Source organism: Mustela lutreola, chromosome 8 (assembly GCF_030435805.1).
Source record: "Mustela lutreola isolate mMusLut2 chromosome 8, mMusLut2.pri, whole genome shotgun sequence".
NCBI classification, from domain to species: Eukaryota; Metazoa; Chordata; class Mammalia; order Carnivora; family Mustelidae; genus Mustela; species Mustela lutreola.
Window position 1 is genome coordinate 6328042 of NC_081297.1, and position 21663 is coordinate 6349704.

General features: G+C 46.5%; 1 long non-coding RNA gene across 1 annotated transcript in view; it reads left to right on the plus strand.

Annotated features, from left to right (window-relative positions):
- The first annotated feature begins 3123 nt into the window (after nt 1-3123).
- Nucleotides 3124-21663, plus strand: part of LOC131838075 (uncharacterized) — a 68702-nt gene continuing 50162 nt past the window's right edge. The window contains exons 1-3 of the long non-coding RNA XR_009356460.1: nt 3124-3362; nt 14413-14538; nt 14826-14925. This is a non-coding gene — a long non-coding RNA (uncharacterized LOC131838075). The remainder of the gene's footprint in view (nt 3363-14412; nt 14539-14825; nt 14926-21663) is intronic.

Sequence of the window (21663 nt, forward strand, 5' to 3'; positions counted from 1 at the left end):
GCTGATGAGGTGCCTCTGATCCTTTTCTTGGGGGGAGGCGGCGGGGGAGGGCAGAGAAAAGTCTTCAGTCAACCCTGTGGTCCGTACACCGAGTGGCCTCCACCGGGCTCTTGTCATCATCCTTTATTTTTTTATTTATTTTTAAAATTTATTTATTTTTTAATTTATTTACTTGAGAGAGCGAGCGAGCGAGAGAGCACGAGAGGGGAGAGGGTCAGAGGGAGAAGCAGCCTCCCCGCTGAGCAGGGAGCCCGAGGTGGGACTCGATCCCTGGACTCCAGGATCACGACCTGAGCCGAAGGCGGTCACTTGACCAACGGAGCCCCCAGGCGCCCAACGTCCCCGTCCTTTAGAGTGGACGTGTGGGCACCCGCTGCCGACGCTGGTCCACGGCGATAGGGATGTGCCTCCAGCGCACACGACGGCCCGCGATCGTACCCCCGGCCCCACAGCCCCTTCCGCAGACGCGCGCTCACCCACTCAGGCCTGGCCGCTCCGGACGGTCCCGGGCAGAATTCCAGGAAGCCAGTGGGTGTTCGCGTCTGGGCTCCTTTCATGTCCCTGATCCCCCCACCAACTCTCTTGTTGCCCCTTTCCAGTTTCTATGGGGGGGAAGCGCTCTCGAGCTGCTCGGGCCACTGGGGCGTGCCTGAGGCCGGCTGTTGGACGTCCGCGCCGCCCTCTCCACGGACGAGGACCCTCCTCTTCGGGCAGGGCTGGGGGCCGCGTGCGGCCGAAGGCAGCCCCGAGCGTGTCCTTCGGGCAGCGTCTGGGTGACCCACGGTGCCTTCACTGGGTGAGATGTGCCTTCTGTGGCCCCCACGGGTGCGCTCCAGAAGTAGGCCTGGCTCCCACTTTCCTGGCCCTGGTGTGAGGAGACGAGGAGTCAGCAGCCCGGCACCTCCGTGTTGAAGTGACGTCCGAGGTGATCTGTCCCCGGCACAGTGGGGCAGAGCGTCGGGGTAACGGGCCTCGCCTGGCGCCCGGAGCGCCAACGCCCACCGTGGCCGGGCCTGACCCACACGTGATACTCACAAAAGGTCAGTGTCATGACCTTTGGGCACGTCCGTGGTATGTCTGTGTGCGACCTTGGGCCAGGGCTATAATGACTGAATACATATGGATGAAGTGGTGAACGGGTGGGTGGGGGCGGGGTGCGGAGAAAGAGGCGGAAAGCTGCAGGAGGGTGAACGCCAGAGGAGCGGATCCATTCCCGAGGTCCGAAATACGAGCCAGACACGCTGTGGCTCTTTGTACCGGGAAGACCACACTAGGAATTCCCCGGTAGCAGATGAAGCCATTAGGCCAAGTACTCACCGCCACAGTGGTAAAGATTTAGTTGACCGTCTTTGGGGTCCTCCTCGGGGTGCCCTACGGGGTGAGCTTGTTGCCCGTTTTACGGATGCAGAATTTTAGACTCCATGACGGTAACTTTGTCTTTGCCTTGACAAGCAGATTTTGGTGATTCAAATCCAGGTAGCTGGGACTCTAAAGTGTGTGGCTTTAACTGTGAGTGAATGTGGTCTCCCCACAGTAATGTGAGTTAGGGGAGCAGATGAGGGGTCCGCTCAGCGTTACGCCCGTGGGGCTGGGAAGCGTGGGCTGTCCCTTCCGTCACGCTCCCTGTGGTGCTCAGCTGGTGGTCAGGTGGTCTGGGTCTTTAGAGAGGTCGGCAGCAGCCCAGCCGGAGTACATAGGAGTCCTGGCCCGGGTTTCGGAAATCCCCAGGTAATATCCAAAACCTATCTGGGCAGGAGTTCCAAGAATTTTACCAGCACTTCCAAGAAGCAGCAGGTGGCACTGTGCCGTCGACGGTGGGAGGCCAGGGGGGGTGGGGAGCAGGCAAGTGGGACCTTAGGAGGGGTTTAGATCTGAGTAAACAGAGCTGTGGGACTCTCTCTTGCTGGGGCTGAGTGGTCCAGACCTGCTACCGGGAGCCACCAGCCGGTCCGACACTCCAGTCACACTTTGCTAATGACTCATTGAACGTTTTTCTCACCAGCATTGTTGGGAATATTTTAATTTGGGATTATTTACTAAGCAGAACTGGGAAACATAGCCCACTGTTTGAAAAGAGGCAGTTAATTAGACTGTAGCATTGCACCCTCCAAACACCAAAGTGTTAACAAATATCAGACTGTTGAAAAGGAGAAGAAAATATTGGGTGGACGAAAATCAAACTTAAAAGCAGTAGAAGAAACCACAAAGGAAGTAATGAGTTTCCACAACATAAATACTTTACCTTCAAAGTCCTTAACAACCATTGTGAGTAAAACGAAAGCAACAGGCTGAGAAACTTTGCCACCAATCTGACCCCCACCCCTGCAGTTACCCTAGCAGACGGATTGGAAACACATCCAGAGCGATAAGAAAAACACAGACTCTTCCAGATTCCCGGAGGCTTTTACTTCTGCACCACAAACCACTGCTGTCTTTTTTATTTTTCTTAAAGATTTTATTTATTTATTTGACAGACAGAGAGAAATCACAAGTAGGCAGACAGGCAGGCAGAGAGAGAGGGAGAGGGAAGCAGGCTCCCTGCTGAGCAGAGAGCCCGACGCGGGACTCGATCCCAGGACCCTGAGATCATGACCCGAGCCGAAGGCAGTGGTTTAACCCACGGAGCCACCCAGGCGCCCCTTGCTGCCCTCTTTTAAGCTAAAGCTGGAGCAACTGAAGACTGGCGGGGGTGGGTTGTGAAGCTTGTCTTACTGACTTCCTCTCGAGCTCTCCTTTTCCCACACAGCGTGAGTGGGTTTAGATCAAGATTTTCTTGGCAGGTGAGCAGGTCTTCACAAGGCACCGATGGTTCAGGTAATCTTTATAAAGGCACTGGTTTCAACCTGTAGGTTCTGACGTACTCCTAAGACCATATACTAAAAGAGAACCCCCGTCAAGACCACAGAAGGACACCAAAGTGTAGGACTTCTGCTACTTAGGACTAAAGAGGGTTGCTTGCACACTCCCGGAGAGAAGTCTTTGGCGATATTCAATGGCTCGCATGCCGATCGCGGGAGCCTCATGTCTGTCGTGTGCAGGGATCATTAGCCCCATAAGATTCAGCGCACAGGGGGATGTGCAGATTGGGGTGGGCTGGGTGGGGGGGACTGTAAGAAAGAAACTAATGGTGGTGGGGGGGGTGGGCTCAGTGGAGAGGCGTCCCCATATACAACATGCTTCATGACGTTGCATTACCAGTGGCTCCTTGATGCTGTGGGGGGGTGGGGGGTACGGGTAAGCTGTCCCTTTTCAGTTCTTTGAGGCCTTAACTAAGCTGCAGGCATCGGAGCGACTCTACCTCCCGCCCGTTGGATAAACTGAACCAAGGATACCTCACCTGGATAATCTGGTGACTACCTTTGGTGAGTAACGAGGCAGAGGGGACACTTAGAGCCTGGGTGCAACTCAGTTCATTTCCAGGTCCTGGCTGCGTGGGGCGAGGGGAGGCAGGTCCGCCGGTGGGATGAACTGACCAGGCAACCCCAGGCTTTGGAGACAGATGGTCTTGTGTCCGGCTCTGTCCCACGGCGGTCCAGATGTGTGGCCTTGGACAGGTGATTTAACTTGTTTCCCATTCATAAAGTGGAGAAGTTCATGCCGCGTTTTTTATTATAAGATTCACCGTAGATTTTTTAAACTTTAAATGCGAAGTAGAACAAACCATATGCGCACCCAGCACAAGACAAAATTCAATTTTTGGATGTGTTAAGTGTAGACAAAATTTCTCCTTAGAAGTGAAGAAATACCATAATTAATTCTCAGGCTTTTTGTGAGGATCGAATCGTATAAATGAAGAGGGACCTTGACAGGTCCCAGCACAGAGTAAACTCTAGAGTGGTAGCTTTCAATCCTATACTTCCGATGCAAAGTAGTTATTGTTATTCCCATTTTATGGATGTGGAACTGAGGCCAGGAGAACTCTATGGTCCCGCTTGGTTTTGCCCAGGCACAACCCGGGGTAGGCCTGGGTCCATCAGAATGCCAGATCACGCAGCCTAAGAACCACACAGCTGACCAGGCCCTGCCAGATGAATCACCAACCACAGGTCTGGGACTGAGTCTCATGTTAATCAGCAAGCAGGCTTTTGTGTCCTGGGGCTGTGGAAAGGTCTGTCTGCATCCAAATGAAGGGCCGATTTTCTTCAAAGGGCTGTGATTCAGGGATGCTTGCAGAGCCTTGAAAACGGGAGGTTCGGGAGGTTCGGGGTCCCAGGTTCTGCCTTTTCCCGATCTACCTCTTCCAAACAAGGCTTAGAGACGAGCATCTTTGGGGATACCCAGTTCCTGGGTGTCCATGAGGACTTTCCCAGGGGTACACCTGCCGAGATAGTTTTAGGGGAAGAGAGTTCCAGATCCTCAACTTCTATCCTCGGTCTTTGGAAAACAGCCTGAAAAGTTTGCTGACCTTCGCAATTTGCAGCGCGTTTCTCTGCTTTGAGAACAGAAGGCAAAGGCTTTATCCATCCCCAAAGCAATTCCTACAGTGCATTGTCCCAGGGTAGAAACACCTCCAGGGCACCCAACAGAGGGAAGCCTCCTTTAATGATTAACCCCTGGCACTGTGAACCCCCAGGGATTTCTTTTCTGTCCTGGCTCTCTATTGAAGGTGGAGCTCAGCTACAACTGGAATGTTCTGAATTGAGAACAAGCGAAGTACTATAAGTTAGAGCGGCCAATCCCCAAATTTCTGATCTCAGACTCCTTCACGCTCTTAAACAGAGCCCTTGTTTATATGGGTCACTTCTCCCCATATATAATATATTTGAAAGGAAAACCATGAAATTTTTAAAAAGTACATGTATTTAATAATTTATTTTAAAATAAACTCATTACAGGTGATAAATAACGTATTATGCAAAACAGCTGATTTTCAAAATAGAAAATATGTGGTGAGAAAAATGGCATTTATAGTTTTCGTAAATCTCCTTGACGGCAAATCCTCGTGTCTGGTTTGGTGCTGCATCTGTTGAGACCTTTATTGCTTGTGTTGAAGGATATAACAACGCTCTAGCCTCATACAGATATATAGATAGGAATGGCAGAGTATATCAATACCCTTTTCAGAAAAGCATGAGTATTCTTCTTTGATCCTATACCCAAAGTGGACACATGGTAGTTTTTTAAAGTTTTCTTGGGGCATTAGATCGGATATGGACCAGTGGAACTTTTCATACCTTGTACCTTGCTCTTTGAATTGATTTTTCATCCACTCACGATTATGTAACATTCAATATAGGTCATTTGGGAAATATTGGTTCACTGAGTTATGGAGATCTAAATGTTGACACGTTTCAAAATGTATTATTAAAAAATCACATTGATTAATAGCCCTCTGATCCTGTCAGAAAATCCGTAAAGCATTGAAAAACCATCAGTCTTGAAATGATAGATGTGTTTTCTACAGTTCTAATTTTTATTTGAAAACTTGAAATTTCTAACAAATACTGTCCGTCATTTTCCATAGTGAGAGCTCACTGCATTTTCAGAGATTCTCAGTATGGTTTTTATAATTTAAAGTACTTTTTAATTTCTTAAGGAATCTCCACACTGTTTTCCAGAGTGGCTGCACCAACTTGCATTCCCACCAACAGTGGAAGAGGGTTCCCCTTTCTCCACATCCTCTCCAACACATGTTGTTTCCTGTCTTGCTAGTTTTGGCCATTCTAACTGGTGTAAGGTGGTATCTCACTGTGGTTTTGATTTGAATCTCCCTGACGGCTAGTGGTGATGAACATTTTTCATGTGCCTGTTAGCCGTTTACATGTCTTCATTGGAGAAGTGTCTGTTCATGTCTCCTGCCTTATTCTCTCTTTCTAATTCACTTTGCATCTCTTCACGCGGAGTGGGGGAGAAGCTGTGACATACATTGTTATTCGTCATTTTATAACTTCAGGGCTTGGGAGTTAAAGTGCTGGCTCTTTCTCTCTCTGCTCATCAGGGGACAGTGTGACCTCAGCTCAGCTGTTTGGGCCTCTCTGGGCCTCAGAGACCACACACACAGTGTGACATGACACCAGATCCCTTACTGGGACTAACAAAGCACCAGACACAGGAAGACGAAGCACATTTAATGACCACCAAACTCTGTTCTCCAAGGTATCAGGCCCACTAGAGGCCCCCGGAGGACGGGTTTGGTCAAAGGGGAAGGGAATTTCTAGAGACACTATGGTCTCCTTGGAGCAACCTGCTTGCTACTCAGTTTCAGAAAGATATACCTCCCAGGAAAAGCTGCCCTCAACGGGCAGTCTGGGTCACTTGGACCCAAAATACACCCTAGCCCCAGTCAAGAATCTGGGCTTTCTTACACCAGGACGACAAACAGATTATAGGTGGACAAGTAATTCTTAGTCTTTTAAATCCACAGCTCACAAGGGATTAGGAATGAGAAGCTGCAAAGGGCATTTAAGGACAAAGGCAGGCTACACTGCTGTCTGGGGCCCCGGCTCCCCAGGGTGGCACTAATCGGAAGCGCCAGGAGCAGGGTTAAATCGGGTTCATTCGTCTGTTCATTCATTCATTCATTCATTAACTCTGTCAGAATTCATGGAGTTCCTGTTACGGTCCAACACTGTGCTACGTGCTAGGAGGAACTTTTATAGGAGATGCAGGAGAAAAAATTAGTTCTTATCAGAGAGGAGGGTAAACACGTTGTAATATGAGCTTTTCTCATCTTAGAAGCTTAGATTCGCTGAGGGCTCTCGGGGCTCTCGGTCAACTCCATCACTTAACAGATGTAGAAACGGAGGTCCACAGGGCGGTAGTCGTCTCCGGCATAGTAGCAGCTGGGACCAAACCAGCTTCCTGCCCCCCCAATCTAGCTCTTTTTTTCAGTGAGAGTCACCTCCCCAGAAAGAGAGAGAAAACAGTGCCACGCGAGGGGGCAGAGCTCCATGGGGCTTTCAGGGAAGAGCTCTCAGCTGCCGCTGCTGAGAAGACAGTTTCATTCCCCTCCTGAAGGCTGACTCCTCTGGTTCTTCTCGAAGATTCTCCTCGAGATCCCGCAGCCTCCTGCTTTCCGCCGTCAACCCTGCCATTCTCCTTGGGTGCTTCGTGGGGCTGGCTGTCCACCCTGCCAGACCCAAGCTCCCGAGTCTCCAGCTGAAAGGGTGGATTTGCCACAGGACTTGCACCACGGAACTTGGCCAGTATTTCCCAAAGAAAGGACTGAAGGGGTTTACGCTCGGATTAAAACCACAGAACAAAACCCTTTAATCTTGGAGCAGACAATCACTTAAAAGAACAGCAATGAGCCTTTCTCAGGGGCTCTAGAAGGCTGAAGAAAAATACGTCTGCTCTGCAAAGCTTGGTGTCAAAAAGACCTCGTGAGATGGCAGCCCAGTGGCTGGTGAGGTTACCTTGCTATGAATCTGAAATTCGAGAAGTCCCAAACAAGGTAAAGAGAGAGGTCTGAGGCTGTTATATGGATAAACCGGAGGCAACCTGCTTGTGTTCATTCGCTGGAAGTTGAAACAAGAAGTCTGAATAGCCATCGTCATGCCCTGCTGGGCTGGCAGTGGGTCTCACTCCCCATATAAGGTCATGGAGGGACCAGTGTTTCTGAGGGGCAGAAACATCCAATTCGGTCTCAGAGGGAGAAACCATGATCCGCTCCATAAAAAAGAGGCAACGTTTCTTTGACTTTGGGGGCCAAACCTTGCTCTAAAATGGAAGGCTTTCCATCTCAGACAGCCTGATTTAATTGCTGAACAAAGCTCTCTTCTTTGTGGGGAAGAAGGAATAGGACTCCAACAATTAGCTCTCTCAAAATGTAGGTCTATAAAAACAACGGGGAGGAAATAGGCAATGACATCCATCCGCCCACTGCTCTGGGCTAGTCCAGGCGAAGGCAGAACAAAGGGAAACACATTGAGTTGGTTCAAGAGTTCAGCACTCCATCCGGAGAAAAAGCCATCTCTCTTCCTGGCCAGTCCAGTGCTCTGTCCCCATTATGCTGCTGTGATGTTTTCTCTTCGAAATCTTTCCTAATTGAACCTTTCTAGGGGTATCTCATATCTCATATCTTCTATCTCTTCCATGGTCGATCTGGGTGCCCAGATAAGTTCTGGGAATCACTAGAAGCCAGAGCTTGATTTTCTTACCAGAAAATATAGGGAAAAAATGGTCCCAAAGAACAAACAGAAGTCCTCTTTGAATGTCTGCTATGAGCTAGTTGTATAATCTTAGAACATTGCCCTCAATCTTCTCCACAGCTCTATGAACTAGTTCTATGTTCTTTTCTCCATTTTATATTGTTAAAAACAAGACAGAAGACTCCAAATGGAGTCACTTGTGCTAAGCCCATGTCACCAAACCAAGACTTAACTTAGTAACAGTTGGGGCTCTCCCAGAAATGGGTTCTTAACTTAGTCAGTCATCTGCCTGATGGACCCCTGCCGTCTTCTGAGGACAGTGACCTAGCAGTAAACAGCATGCTTTTTTGCCTAGTTTAACCTTCTTGTTCCCACTCCCTTCTGCTTGTAAAAGTCATTTTTCACAGCAACTTGGAGTTCCCGTCTGTCTTCTAGATCAGACGCTGTTCTATTTGAGTGGAGTTTTGTTTAAACTCTCCCCCAAATTATAGTAGACCTTAGCTTATCTTTTAAAAACCTACGTGAAGAAGGTTTGGCTCAAAGGTTGAATCATTTGAGAGGTTGAATAATTTGCCCTAGATGGTGCAGACTGTCATAGGTAAAGGAGGAATCAAACCAGGTAACCACGGTTACCAGGTGGCCATAAAGCTAATGTCCTTGTTGTTTTGCTGGCTCCGACTTGGTTAGAGAAATGTCAGGGAGTTTGCAGAAAGAGGAGAAGGCCTGTGGGAACAATCTTGTGAGATGAGAGAATGGACCTTTTCTTTCATTTCTGTTCATGTGATTTCCCTGGAAATGTAGCCACTTCCATTTTCCTGGGCCAGGGGTGTAAGGTATGATTTTTTTTTGGCTTGGAAATGCCATTTTCTTTCTTTTATTTGAGGTGTTATATTTGTAATTTTTTTTTTTTTTTAAATGGATTTCTGTTCCTGGTGTCGAATTCCGAGAGCGTGACTCCTGGGAGTGTGTTTAATTAGTCTCCTCAAGAACATTTATTGAATCCCTACTACATGTAAAGCTCTATATTTATTTATTTATTTACCACTTTAACCGTTTTTTAAAATTTGAGTATCATTCACCCATTGTTATATTAGTTTCAGGTGTACAGTATAAAGATTCGACAATTCTGCACGTTCCTCGGTGCTCCTCAAGTGCTCGCCCTTAATCCCCTTCATGTGTTTGACCCATCCCCCCACCCACCTCCCTTCTGGCAGCCACCAGTTTGTCCTCTGTATTTAAGAGTCTTTTTCGTTTGTCTCTTCATCTTTCTTTATGCGTTTTTTTGCTTTTTTTTTTTTGCGAAGGAAATCATACGGTGTTTGTCTTTCTCTGAGTGACTTACTTCACGTAGCAGTATATACTCTCTAGCTCCATCCATGTTGTTGCAAAGGCAAGAGTTCATTCTTTTTTATGGCGGAGTCATGTTCTGTTGGGCCTATATACCGTGTGTTTTTCATCCCTTCAGCTGGACACTTGGGCTGTTTCCACATCTTGGCTGTTGTAAAAAACGCTGCCATAAACACAGAAGTGCGTATCTTTTTGATCTAGTGTTTTCATTTTCCTTGGGTAAATAGCCAGTAGCAGAATTACAGGATCATAGGATAATTCTATTTTTAATTTTTTGAGGAACCACAGTGGCTGCACCAATGTGCCTTCCCACCAACAGTGCATGAAGGTTTCTTTTCTTCCACATCCTTGCCAACACTTCTTACTTCAGATTTTTAAATTTCATTCTGATTCGGTTTTGGAAGGTTATATGTTTGTAGGAATTTATCTATTTCTTCTAGGTTGTCTAATTCATTGGCATGTGATTTAATCTATATGTATACTAATTTTTATATAATATAGAATTATAATCCTTTGTATTGCTGTGGTGTTGGTAGTAATTTCTCCTTCGTTTCTGATTTTATTTATTTGAGTCCTCTTTTTTTAATGAGTCTGGCTGACAGAATTCTATTGCTTTTTTCAAAGAATGAGTGCCTGGTTTCATTGATCTCTTCTATTGTTTGTTTGTTTTAAATCTCTATTTCATTTATCTCTGCTCTAATTTTTATTATTGCCTTTTTCTGCTAGCTTTAGGTAAGGCACTATGTTGAATGGGAGAGATACAAAGATGATCTGTACATCACCTGAGCCCTCAGTAGTGTGAAGGAGATAAAATAGTCTAACACATTAAAGTCTGACCTAAACCACAGGGGATCATATGAGCATGTTGACTAAGCCTGTGCTGCTTAATTTTGGCAGTACACCAGCATCACCATGTGAACTTTACCAAGGGCTGAGGTCTGGGCCTTACCTGCAGAGGTTTGGTTGTAATTAGTCTGGATGCCCCCTTTCCCCTGCCTCCCCATGGTGGTTCTTTCAAGTTTCCTAGGTGATTCTAACACGCAGCCAAGGTTGAGAACCATTGAGCTAAACCAAACTATCTTTTCCAACTCTCAGATTGCACACATCTAAACTGATGTGAAGAAACCTTGGATGAAACCACCAAATTAAGTATCTGATCTCAGTGACTCTTCACAGGGATTTTTCATCGCTTTCCATCAGTCCACGGCCGACCCATCCAACCACCCACCCGTCCCCATCTCCTCCCTCTGCGTTCACAGGGAGGAGACATTTGCCCCCTCTACAGACTAGTTGGTAGACTACTTTGAATCCCAAGCTCCCAACAGCTTTTTCACAAATATGTGTTTGTGAGTTTATCCAGTTTTCTTTTCCTTTTTCCTCTCTTCCAGGTGCTGGGGCGAGTGATCTTGATGGTGCATTGCCCTAGGTAGTGGAGTTCTCTTAGGTACTGGGAGGCCCTGTAAAGGGAGGCATGCAAATTGCCGTATGGGAAGGTTCATCTGGGGGCAAAGGCAGGATGAGTTAAATTTAGGAGAGCCGGGATATGGGCAGGACGGAGGATGTTGTAAGAATGGGACGGAAGTTGATGAATGAGAGAGGTATCATGAGAGAAGAAGCTTCCAGTTGTAGGGGTAGATTCAAATCCATATGTAACTCCAATGCCTGAACTCTAGTCTCTATCCTTTGCGTAATTGGCCACAGGAAGCTGCTGTCCCCGCTGAGTGGCTAATATAGAAATAATGCTGTTTGGCCTCAGCTCTTATTCTGGGGTATTTGTGAACATACTTTTGGCTCTTGGGAGTCCTACATTGGACTTTGTTTTATCTGAGAAAGAATGAGTATGAAAGAATGAAAGTATTTATCTGAGAAAGAATGAGATAGTTCAGAAAACTTATGTCAAATGCATGGTATAATTGGTAACAGATACCCAGGATATGCTCTATAAAAGTCTCCTTGGTGACTTTTTTGGTGTTGTTTGTGATTAACAGTAGTGTCTGCTTTCTGATTGGTAATTGGATAAGTAAGCATGTAAAACTTTGATTTTAAAAAGTTTGTCCTTCCAATTCAGTGATTCAGTTCCTAGGAATCTGTCTAGATTTATGTCTAGACATAAATGCAGTCAAAGATTTATTTATAAGTTATTTGTAATATGGAAAATTTAGAAATGATTGAAATGCCTTACATTAAGAAATGATATAGACTATACATATACGTAAAATCATGTGCATATGACGATAACAATACCTGAAGCAACTAAGTGGCCATCAGTACGGAGTTGATTGCAGGACTATGATATGGTCACAAAATGGAAAGCAGCAACAATTAAAAATAATGAGATATACATGTTCAGATTCGAAAAGATCTCTAATACATATTATTGTATTGTATGGTGTCATTTATGTCCTATGTATGCTATTAATATATATTATAATTCTAATACTTAGAAAAAACCTTATACATCTAGAAGGATATGCATCAAACTGTTAATTCAGGTAAGTTAGTTTTGGAGATAAAGTGGGTGGAGATGATAAAGCAGGACCTTTGTGTTTTACTCTAGAAACTTCTATATTGGGATCTCTTACTATCTTTTCCAACTCTCATCACATATACAATTAAAAATAGTAAAGTCTTGGGGTGCCTAGGTGGCTCAGTCTGCTTTCAGCTCAACTGATGATCTTGGAGTCCTGGGACTGAGTCCCGAATCGGGCTCCCTGCTCAGTGGGGCGTCTGCTTCTCTCTCTGCCCCTCCCCCTGCTCGTGCTCTCTCTGTTGCCTGCTCTCTCAAATAAATAAAACAAATTCTTAAAAATCTTAAATTTTCTGCCTATGTATCTCCTCTTAGAGCTTGGCTGCTTATTGCAAGATAAAAAACAAGTTACCTTCTAGAAATCTAAAGTGTTTTCATAAAATTAAACGAATTGGGTAATTGGCTTGAGGTGAGGGGGCTCCCTGGTGAGGTTGCACACAGGTGTGTTGGCGTGCGTATCCCTGGGGGGCAGGATGTGGTCCCCTGATGCAGACAGATTTGCTCCAGGTGAGGGAGACAGGATGTCGTCACCAAATAGCCAGCGGTGGGGTGTGTTTGGTGACGTGAGTTGTTAGCTCAGAAAGGGCACTCCCGGGCTTCATTCCTGCCTTCTTCTACCTGGGTCGCTGGTGTAGAGAAGAGAAAGCAAAGCTGGGGCTGGAGCCTGGTGGTGGGGGTATGGAAGGGCAGGGAGAGCCGCTGGTGCTCCACCAAGACCAGGGACGGAGCAAAATCTCAGGGCAGATTTTCGTGAAAAGTAGCAAGTCTCACTTGGGACCAAAAATAGTTGGTCTCGTAAGGCGTGTACTTTCCTCTTTACCCGCTTCTGATGATAAACTTGAGTTGATCATCCACAGTGTGCTCCCTCCCATTCAGGAGTAGCAGAATGGAATTCCTGCGGGGACCCTGGCTCATGGCCCCAGCCCCTGGCTGGTGGGCCGTGCGTAGACAGCGGGAGAGGGCGCACTCGCGCCAGCAGCCTGGGGACCACACTGGTCTTACGCGGTGTCTGCCCCTCTCTGGTTCTCTGATGACACCTGGCTGAGAGAACCCACGTTCACCTGGGACAGAGATCAGCCTCAGAGACAGGGTTTCCTGGTTCTGTGGCCAGTTGGCACTTTCTCAGATCAGAAGTAGTTGTGTAAAAAGCAAGTGTGTTTTTTGTGCAGACCAGTCGGAAATGGTTGTTTTCTCTTAACCTGGCATTTTTGCCATTAGTTTTCTTGAGTCCCATTAACAGCGTCATGGGGAAGGATTTCCATCTATTTGCATTTCTGACCCCCATTAAATGAAATAAAATTTAATCAACCTCTTTAAAAAAAAATCAATGAATTTCAATGCAAAAATGCAGGATCTATGTTTTTCTGGGTGAGATTCTTTCAACAGGTGTCTCTCCTTACGACGGTGCAAACTTGAGAGAAATAAAGACTAATATTTTGGAGTTGCTTTGGTTAGTGTGCAGAGCTCTGCCAGGTCGGGCAAACAGTGGGAAGGCTTTGCTGGAGGCCAGAGCTAGCTGGATGTGTGGATTTCATGGGCGTGAAGACCCCTGTTTTGAACGACATCTCTCTGGCTAGCAGTGCCCGAGGTTCTTGTCCAGAAGGACAGCTTGGGCCGGCGTGATGCTGAAGCCGTGGAAAAGGACGTACTGGTGCTTCCCCTTCAGGACTTTCAGCTTAGCTAAGTGTGAAAAAAAGTGACACCAGCATTTAATAATAATAATGATGATGATGATGATGATAATACAAGTAATAGTAATCATAATAAAAAGAAAGTGTTGGCAGGTGGTCAGAGGGGCCTTGCCAGTCAGCTACATTCTTGCTTGTGTTCCTGGTGTTTCTAATAACATTAACAATGTACTGTAGTCAACAGAGCCACAGACCAGGAGCTAGGAGAGAAAGTAGGCAGCAACCTCCGACTTGCCGCTTAATGGTCTGCTTTGGGTAAACCACTCAAACTCTGAAAACTTGTATTCCCCACCCCATGCCTGCACAGTCCAATGGCGGGGGTTCCCTTCCACCACTGAGAGTTTAGGGTCTGTGCTCTCCACACTTACTTTGCCTTTTGCTCTGAGCATCGGGCCCGAGAGGATTTTCTGAAGATTTCATTCTCCCCTTCTTGGATGGTTTGGCCCAGCATCCTGCCAACCAGAGGAAGGAATTGCCTGGGACTAATTGACGATATATTTTCCCCCCCAGGACAGGAAGAGGTGGGTCAGTAGGAGACTGTTTTAAGTTGGTCATCCCTGATGGAAAAAAAAAAATAAGATCATGTCTTTGCTAGGATGTGAGTGCTAACACTCAGGGGAGATGGCTGTGTTCTGTACCCAGCTGGTGCCAGGTTTGGGTGTTGGGAGTACGTGGGTAGTGTTCTCTCCTTTTCCACGAGGAGGCTAAGCTGGGAGGCCGCTGGGAGGTGCGATCCGCACACCTCTTCTTTCGCTCGCAGGCTGTGTTGGAAGCGGACTGACTTCCTTAGTCCGTCTGGAGGCCGCCCCAGGGAGCCGCGCCCACGCTCAGGCCCATTTAAGGTGATGGAGACTTGGCATCCTGAAACTTCGTCTGCAGCTGTTCGGTGAGTGGAAACCCCTAGGCAGAGATGAAGGGACTTTCAGACACTGTCAGATCCAATTCACCCACGAGGAGAGAAAAGGGAAGAGATGATCTCACCGATGCCTTGGGTTCTGGGCCAAGAGAGAAAGACGTGGAGGAAGTCCCTGCTCTGGGGATTCCCTGGAGAGTAAGATAGTTTAGCTCATTTTTAAAGGTTTCCTCAACAAGAGTTCCAAACAGATTTCCATACGTCCTAGCCGTTTGGTTCAAAAAGGAATATTCAACCCACTTGGAGTGCTTTCCTTTCAGGAAGTCCCACAAGATCTCCCCGTCGCATCAATCAAGGAAGCCTCTCCACACTCCGGACCGCGTCGTTTGTATCTGGGACCGTCCAAGGAGCTGGAAAAAGGTTAGACACTGAGACGCGAGACCCCGTACTTTCTCAGACAAAGGACTCTTTCTGAGTCATTGATCTGAAAATACATCTACACCGGCCTGCAGCGAGGGTGTGCGATAATAACCATTGATTACTTAGGAATCTGAGAGTAGGGCGTTTCGGGAAGCAGCGTGGGCTGAGCTCTTTGATCCTAACTTAACTCCAGGAAAAATAAACACGCGCGCTGAGTCATGCATCTTTGGGGTTGCTAATAAAGGTAGTGGGTTGCTTGCAGGGGTGTTTACCTTCTTATTTTTAAACGATGACGGTAGGAGGCGGGACAGCTGACTTGTCCACCAAAGCAACCGGTCCGAGTAGGCAGGTGGGCGGCCGCGGAAGATGCCATCGGAGGAGCTGTGCGCCGATGCGGGTGGGTGCAGCGTGGTCTGGGGTAGGGAAATTCAGAAATAACATGAAAGTCCGTCAACAGGAGATTAATTTGGTAGATGATGGCTTGTTGTGTGCGTGCATTATTGTGTGTCATGAGTCCTCTTCCCGGAATATACCCTGCATTGGGTTGGTTCAGATTTATTACGGAACGTAGGATAAGGGAGGCGGGAGCAGGAAAGGGAAAGAAATCAAATCAGGCTAATTCCAGCACTGATCCCTGTGGGGGAGCTCCAGAGTATCGGTTGTAGGACTGGAGGGAAGGATCTGGGCTTTCAGAATCTTACAGCCCCTCCTAGTTCTGGGCGTTAATGGCTCCAGAAGGTCAAGGGCAGGTCCCAGAAAGGAGCTGGGGATGCTTTATAGTTAAAGAGAAGCGCACACAAGCCAGGGGCCGGACACACACTGAAACGGTGACGGGTTTGGAGGGTCTCGTTAGTGTCTGCTTTCCTCTTAAACGATCGAAGGGAATGAAGTGTGGAGTCCCTCCTTTGGAAGTTATTTAGAGTAAACACTGTGAAAAAGTGAGAAGTAATGTATCGTAGGCACCAACCAGGTGCGTATCCAGTGATTCAGTTCACTTCTGGAGGGAGTGTCCAGTTACGAAAGGGAAAGGGCTCAGTCCCACAGGATTCCCCCCCGCAGTCCCAGGATGTCAGCTGTCCATCTGGCTGACTGGCTGCATCCTGCGGCTCCCAGGACCCCTTCCTCAAGTTCAAGAATTTGCTAGAATGGCTCACAGAGCTCAGGAAGACCCTTTCACCAATATTTACCAGTTTATTATAAAGGGTACAGCTCAGGAGCAGGAGAATGGAGGAAATGTGTAGGACAAGGGACGGATGAAGGGACACAGAGTCCCCAGTTCCCTCTCTGGGGGCATCACCCTCCCAGCACCTCCACGGGCTCACGGACCCGGAAGCTCATCTGATCTCACGCGAGAGTTTTTAACAGAGCTCCATCTCCTCTCCCCTTCCCCAAGGTTGGTGGGTGGAGCTGAAAGTTCTAGTCCTCTAATCACTGGGGACCAGCCCCATCCCGAAGCTATCCAGGGGCGCTACCTGTGTCACCTCATTTGCATAAACTCAAGTGTGATCAAAATGGGCACCTTATGCAAAATGAGGCACTCCAATTGCTCAGGAAATTCTACAGGTTTAAAGTTCTGTTCTAGGAACTGGGGACAAAGACCAACTAGATTGTTTATTATACTATACATGTATATTTTGACATCATTTTTTTAAAATAAAAAAACATGCGTCTGTGTACATGTAAAGAAAAAAGTCTGGAAGGAAATAGATCCAACATGAGGGACTGGGAAGGGCGGGTAGAGAGGTAGGAAGAGATGTTCAGATTTATGCACAAAAATGTTATGCTTTATAATAGGAAAAAAATGAAGCAATGTACAAGACCTTGTGACAATAGCATGTGCCTCTGAAGCCCGTGGGCGTCTGCAGTTCTGAGAACCAGACAGTCTTAGTGAAAGGCACATAGTGATTGCTTGGTGCATGTCGTGATGTTTCCCTGCAATAAACAAAACTTTGAAGTCTGCAATTACATATGATACTGGACTGGAAATTGTGGCTTTGGTGGTCTCCATTCCGGATGCCTGCTTGTCATTTGAGGCTGTCTTAGCAAAACATGTTTTTAGCCTGGTGCCTCCTCTTCATGCTTGCGTCCCTGTCCATTGGATGTGCATTAGTTTAGCCTTTCCTCCCCATGGGGGGTCTGTCTGGGTGGAAAAACCACTCTAATACTCTGCCTTCAGCCTGAATTGGTAGCCCTGCCAGACACTTAATTTGTAGGTAAAATCAGCTCTCTTCCCCCTAATGGTAGGTATTAGAGATCCAGGTTGATATAACCCCTTCCTCTGGCCAGTAAACAACCAAGAAGAACCATGAGAAGGTCTGCGAAAGTGGTCACCCGCATCCCTGTAATCACAAAGCCCGAAATAAAAGCTTGCGTATGGTCTTGTGCTAAGCTCTGGGCAAAGAGGACTGCGTGGAGAAAGTCTCTTCACTCTGGAGCAGCAAGGTTTGCATCAGACTAACTCTCAGCTCCTTTCCTCACCATCGTCCAGTCCCTCCATGCATCCACCCCCCACCCCCACTGATCGCCTCACTGATGCACTCATCCGCACACCCACGACTTTCCCACACACCTGTGCGTCCACTCAGCCTCCTGCTCATCTGCCCATCTACCCTTCCTTCCATCCATCAACCCGTCCATCCGTCCATCCATCATTCCATCTGCCTGTCCGTATTTCTAATAATCATTGGGAGACTCTCGTGAGCCAGGCAACATGGTAGGAATGATTTCCTAGTCTTTGGCATTTATCCGTTGCAAACATACTTAAAACTCACCTCCCCCTTTTACCCACAGCCTTTATCATCTATTGGAAACCGTTTCTGGTCCTCTGACAGCTTCTCATGAGGGTTTGTTTTCTCCTAGCTCTGGGTTCGAGTTACTTCTGTGTCTCAGTCGTACTGCGCTGGGTCACAAGCATGTCCTGAATGCTCATCACCTGTCAGATACTTTGCAAAGCTCTCTGTACGCCCACCTAATCTCATGTAATCCTTAAGTGATCTCAGAAGCGTGGGCCACAACATTTCTATCCTCTTTATTGTGAAATACAACACATACACAACGGTGCCCTCCCAAATACAGTAGGACTCTATGGTTTATTGAAAAGCAAAGTTGTATATACACCGAGGTGAAAAAGAGAACATTGCCAGCACCTGTGTGCCCCTCCTTCCGTGCCACCCACTCCGTATCTTCTAGAAGTCACCATCCTGATAACGACCTCTACTTAAAAAAAAAAAAAAAAAAAGTAGTTTTACCATGTAAGCATGTGTCCCTAAACACTATGGTTTGGTCCTGCTGGTTTTGTTAAACATAAATCATATTGTATGTTTTCTTTAGTGATTTTGTTTTTCCCCCTTCACATTAAATTGTTAGGATTCATACAGATGTTGCATACAACATTAAATTTTTAAGATTCATACATACCTTCATTCATACATCTTTGTACATTTGGTTGCATACATAGAATATATTATTTTTTTTGTTTTCTATATAATTTGAGAGTAGGTTGCATACATATATGAGTTCTCTTTCTCGTGTGTATTTTATTATATGAATATAGCATCATTTATTTTTCCATCTACTGTTTTGGGACATGTGTGGTTTTCCGGTTTTTGGCAATTACTAAAAATACTTCTGTGAATGTTCTCGCACATGACTTCCAGTAAAAAGAGCCTGCATTTCAGTTTGATTTGCAAATAGGAGTGAAATTGCTTGGCGATGGGCATGCGTTGAATTTTGGTAGGTGATGCTCTCAGCTTTCCTAACTGTTGTACTAACTGATCGTTGCACCCACGGTGTGCTGGTATGTTTGTGACGCTGTGGCCTTTCTTTCTAATTCCAGTTTTTCTGATTGTTGGTGGTGATAGCTCCTCTTGATTTTAATTTGCATTCCTTTTGTGACAAATTAGGTTGAATGCCTTTTTACGCATTTTTTGGACATTGGTCTCTCTCCTTTTGTGAAGTACATTTTGCAGTCTTGGCCCTTTTTATCAGCTTTATTGAGGTCCAATCAATCGCCTTTTAATCCTTTCAGTGCTGTCTTTTGATATTTTCAAAGTGATTTAACTCCCCTAGCTTTTCCTTTAAGGTTAGCGCTCTTTGTGTCCTGCGCAGGACATCTCTCCTTACCCCGAGGTCATGAGAATCTTCTTCCTGTTATTGAATCCGTCGTGGCAGAGTTAAGGAACAGAAAAGACACCGTGTACAACAGAGATAATTTGATAAGGAGAAATGGCTCCACGGATCTCACAGCCTGAAGACAAAAAGGGAAGCTTATAGCAACATGGAGATAACCGCTTCCAAAAACAGGTCATGCCTCTAGGACCGGGGAGCAAAGAGAAGAGTGGGTGTTAGTGGAACCTCGAAGTCAGATGGCTCAGGTGCCGTCCAGCTGCTTCTCCGAGCTCCTGCGCGGGAGCAGTGGATGGGCTGAGCTGGAGGCTGGAGCCAGCCGCGGTGGCGGCGATGGCTGCAGCTGGAGGGAGCCGTGCGGAACAGCACGCGGAGCTGGAAGGAGGCGGCCTCTGCTCGGTATCTCCCGTCTCCCCGGCTTCCTCATGCAGCTCCTAATGCAGAATCTAGCAGGAAGCCAGCCGGCAAAGGAGAGATGTAGAGTCCCAGCCCCTGAGTCACCAAGCACAGGAGAGGGGGTCTGGAGCTGAGAGCCCAGAGCTTGGTAGCTGGGACAGTAATCTTCTAGAAGTTTTATCATTTGCCTTTCACACTGACCTTCAGTCCTCCTGGAATTGATTTTCGTGACCCGTAGGAGTCTTGCCTCATGACCTCCACTTCTAATTGACTTAGCATCACTTAATTAGAAGATTGTCTTTTCCAAATTGCTCTCCAGGGCCATGTTCTTATAAATCCAGAGGGTCCATTTCTAGATTCTCTATTATATTCCATTGATTTATTTATCTAAATGTGCACAATATCACTTTAATCAATGTGGCTTTAAAATAAGGTTTGTTTTTGGATAGAGTAAATCATCTCACTTGGTTCTTATTTAAGATTGTCTTCGCTAGTCTTGGCCCATCAGATTTCCATCTGATTCTAGAATAAGCTTTTCAGTTGTCATAAATATGTTGCTGGGGTGTTTATTTAGACTGCATTGACTCTATAGAGAACTTGGGGAAAGTTGACGTCTTTACAGTACTGGGTTTTTTTCAATCCATGAATATGGTTTATTCTTTCTCTTATTTCGGTTTTTAATGTTTTCTTTTTTTTTTTTTTTAAGATTTTATTTATTTATTTGACAGAAATCACAAGCAGGCAGAGAGGCAGGCAGAGGGAGAGAGAGCAGGAAGCAGGCTCTCCGCTGAGCATTGAGCCCGATGCGGGGCTTGATCCCAGAACTCTGGGATCATGACCTGAGCTGAAGGCAGAGGCTTCAACCCGCTGAGCCACCCAGGCGCCCCGGTTTTTAATGTTTTCTTATAACGATACTGGTGCTTTTCTGGTGCGTGTCTCTCTCAGGATACTCCATCTGAGGGCACATGATACCTGCGTCTCATTCTTAATGGTTTTGGTCCCCCGCCCAAAGTAGCGTTCGGTTTTTCCACTGCACACGTATTTTCTTTCCCCTTGAAGTTAGCAGGCAGTCTAGGGGGGAAACACTAAAACCGTGAAAATATCCTGCTCCTTGTTAAACCGTCTCTCTTAATTTTAGCATCTGCTGATGATTCTTACCCAAACCAATCTTTGCTGTAATGATTGCAAAAAGGTGATTTTCCAGTTCTACCACTTCTACATTTATCATTCAGCATTGGACTGTCAGGAAGAGCCCTGCTTTCCCCCTCATGTATTTCTTCATTTACTTCTCTGCTTTTTATTTTATGGACTCCCAGATTCCTGTTCTAGTCACTGAATCACAGTCCATCACTGTCTCCCTTCCGTCCTCCGCTCTGGTCCCCGCCCGCCCTGTCTTTCCTTCCTTCCCTTCTCTCTCTCTCTCTCTCTCTTTCTCTCTTTCTTTCCTGATGCTCAGATTGTCCCAAAATTGGGGTAGTTGAGCTGGTTCCTCTGTCTTTGACATGTTTCCCTCTCTTTTTTTGAGTAATTTCCTACTTTCTGACCCAAGAGTCCATGCTCCTCTGTGCCTTAGCCGTCTCCGCGATGGAACAAGCCATGTTTCCAATAAACCCTTGTTCCTGGATCTGGATGGAGGATGATTCCTTGCTTTTTCAATAGCTGGGCCTATGATAAATGTGTGGGCATGTGTGTAAATAAAACCATACGCTGATTATAACATATCCGCATGTGTAGAATCGTAAGAAACAAAAGTTTACATTGATGTCTCCAATTCCAACTGGACCCATGGGTCACCTTGCCATCATGCAGGACTGTCTACATAATTCGGGGAGCCCAGTGCAAGATGAAATGAGGGGTCCTTTGTTCAAAACTCCTCCAGAATTTCAGCACCAAAGAGCCCTGAACTGAGCAAGGGGCTCTTTTTGCAAGGTCGGTGTGAGTGCGTGTGTCTCACACATGCGAAGTAGGCTCTGTCTTCCTCATTCCATGTTTGTGTTTCCCTTTTTCCAGAGTGAGAATGCCCGCGGGCAATAGCAACACACTTTCTCCATCATTTGGAAACCACATGCAAAATGAAGATGCCCAACGCTTTGGTCAAAAGGGCAAAAAAGTCACGAAGGACACGGCGTATAAAGCACGCTCCCTTCTTTTGCCATCTCCTGATCTGCGATGGTGTTTTTTATCTGCTATTTAATCTCGTTTAAGTAAAGAAAAAAT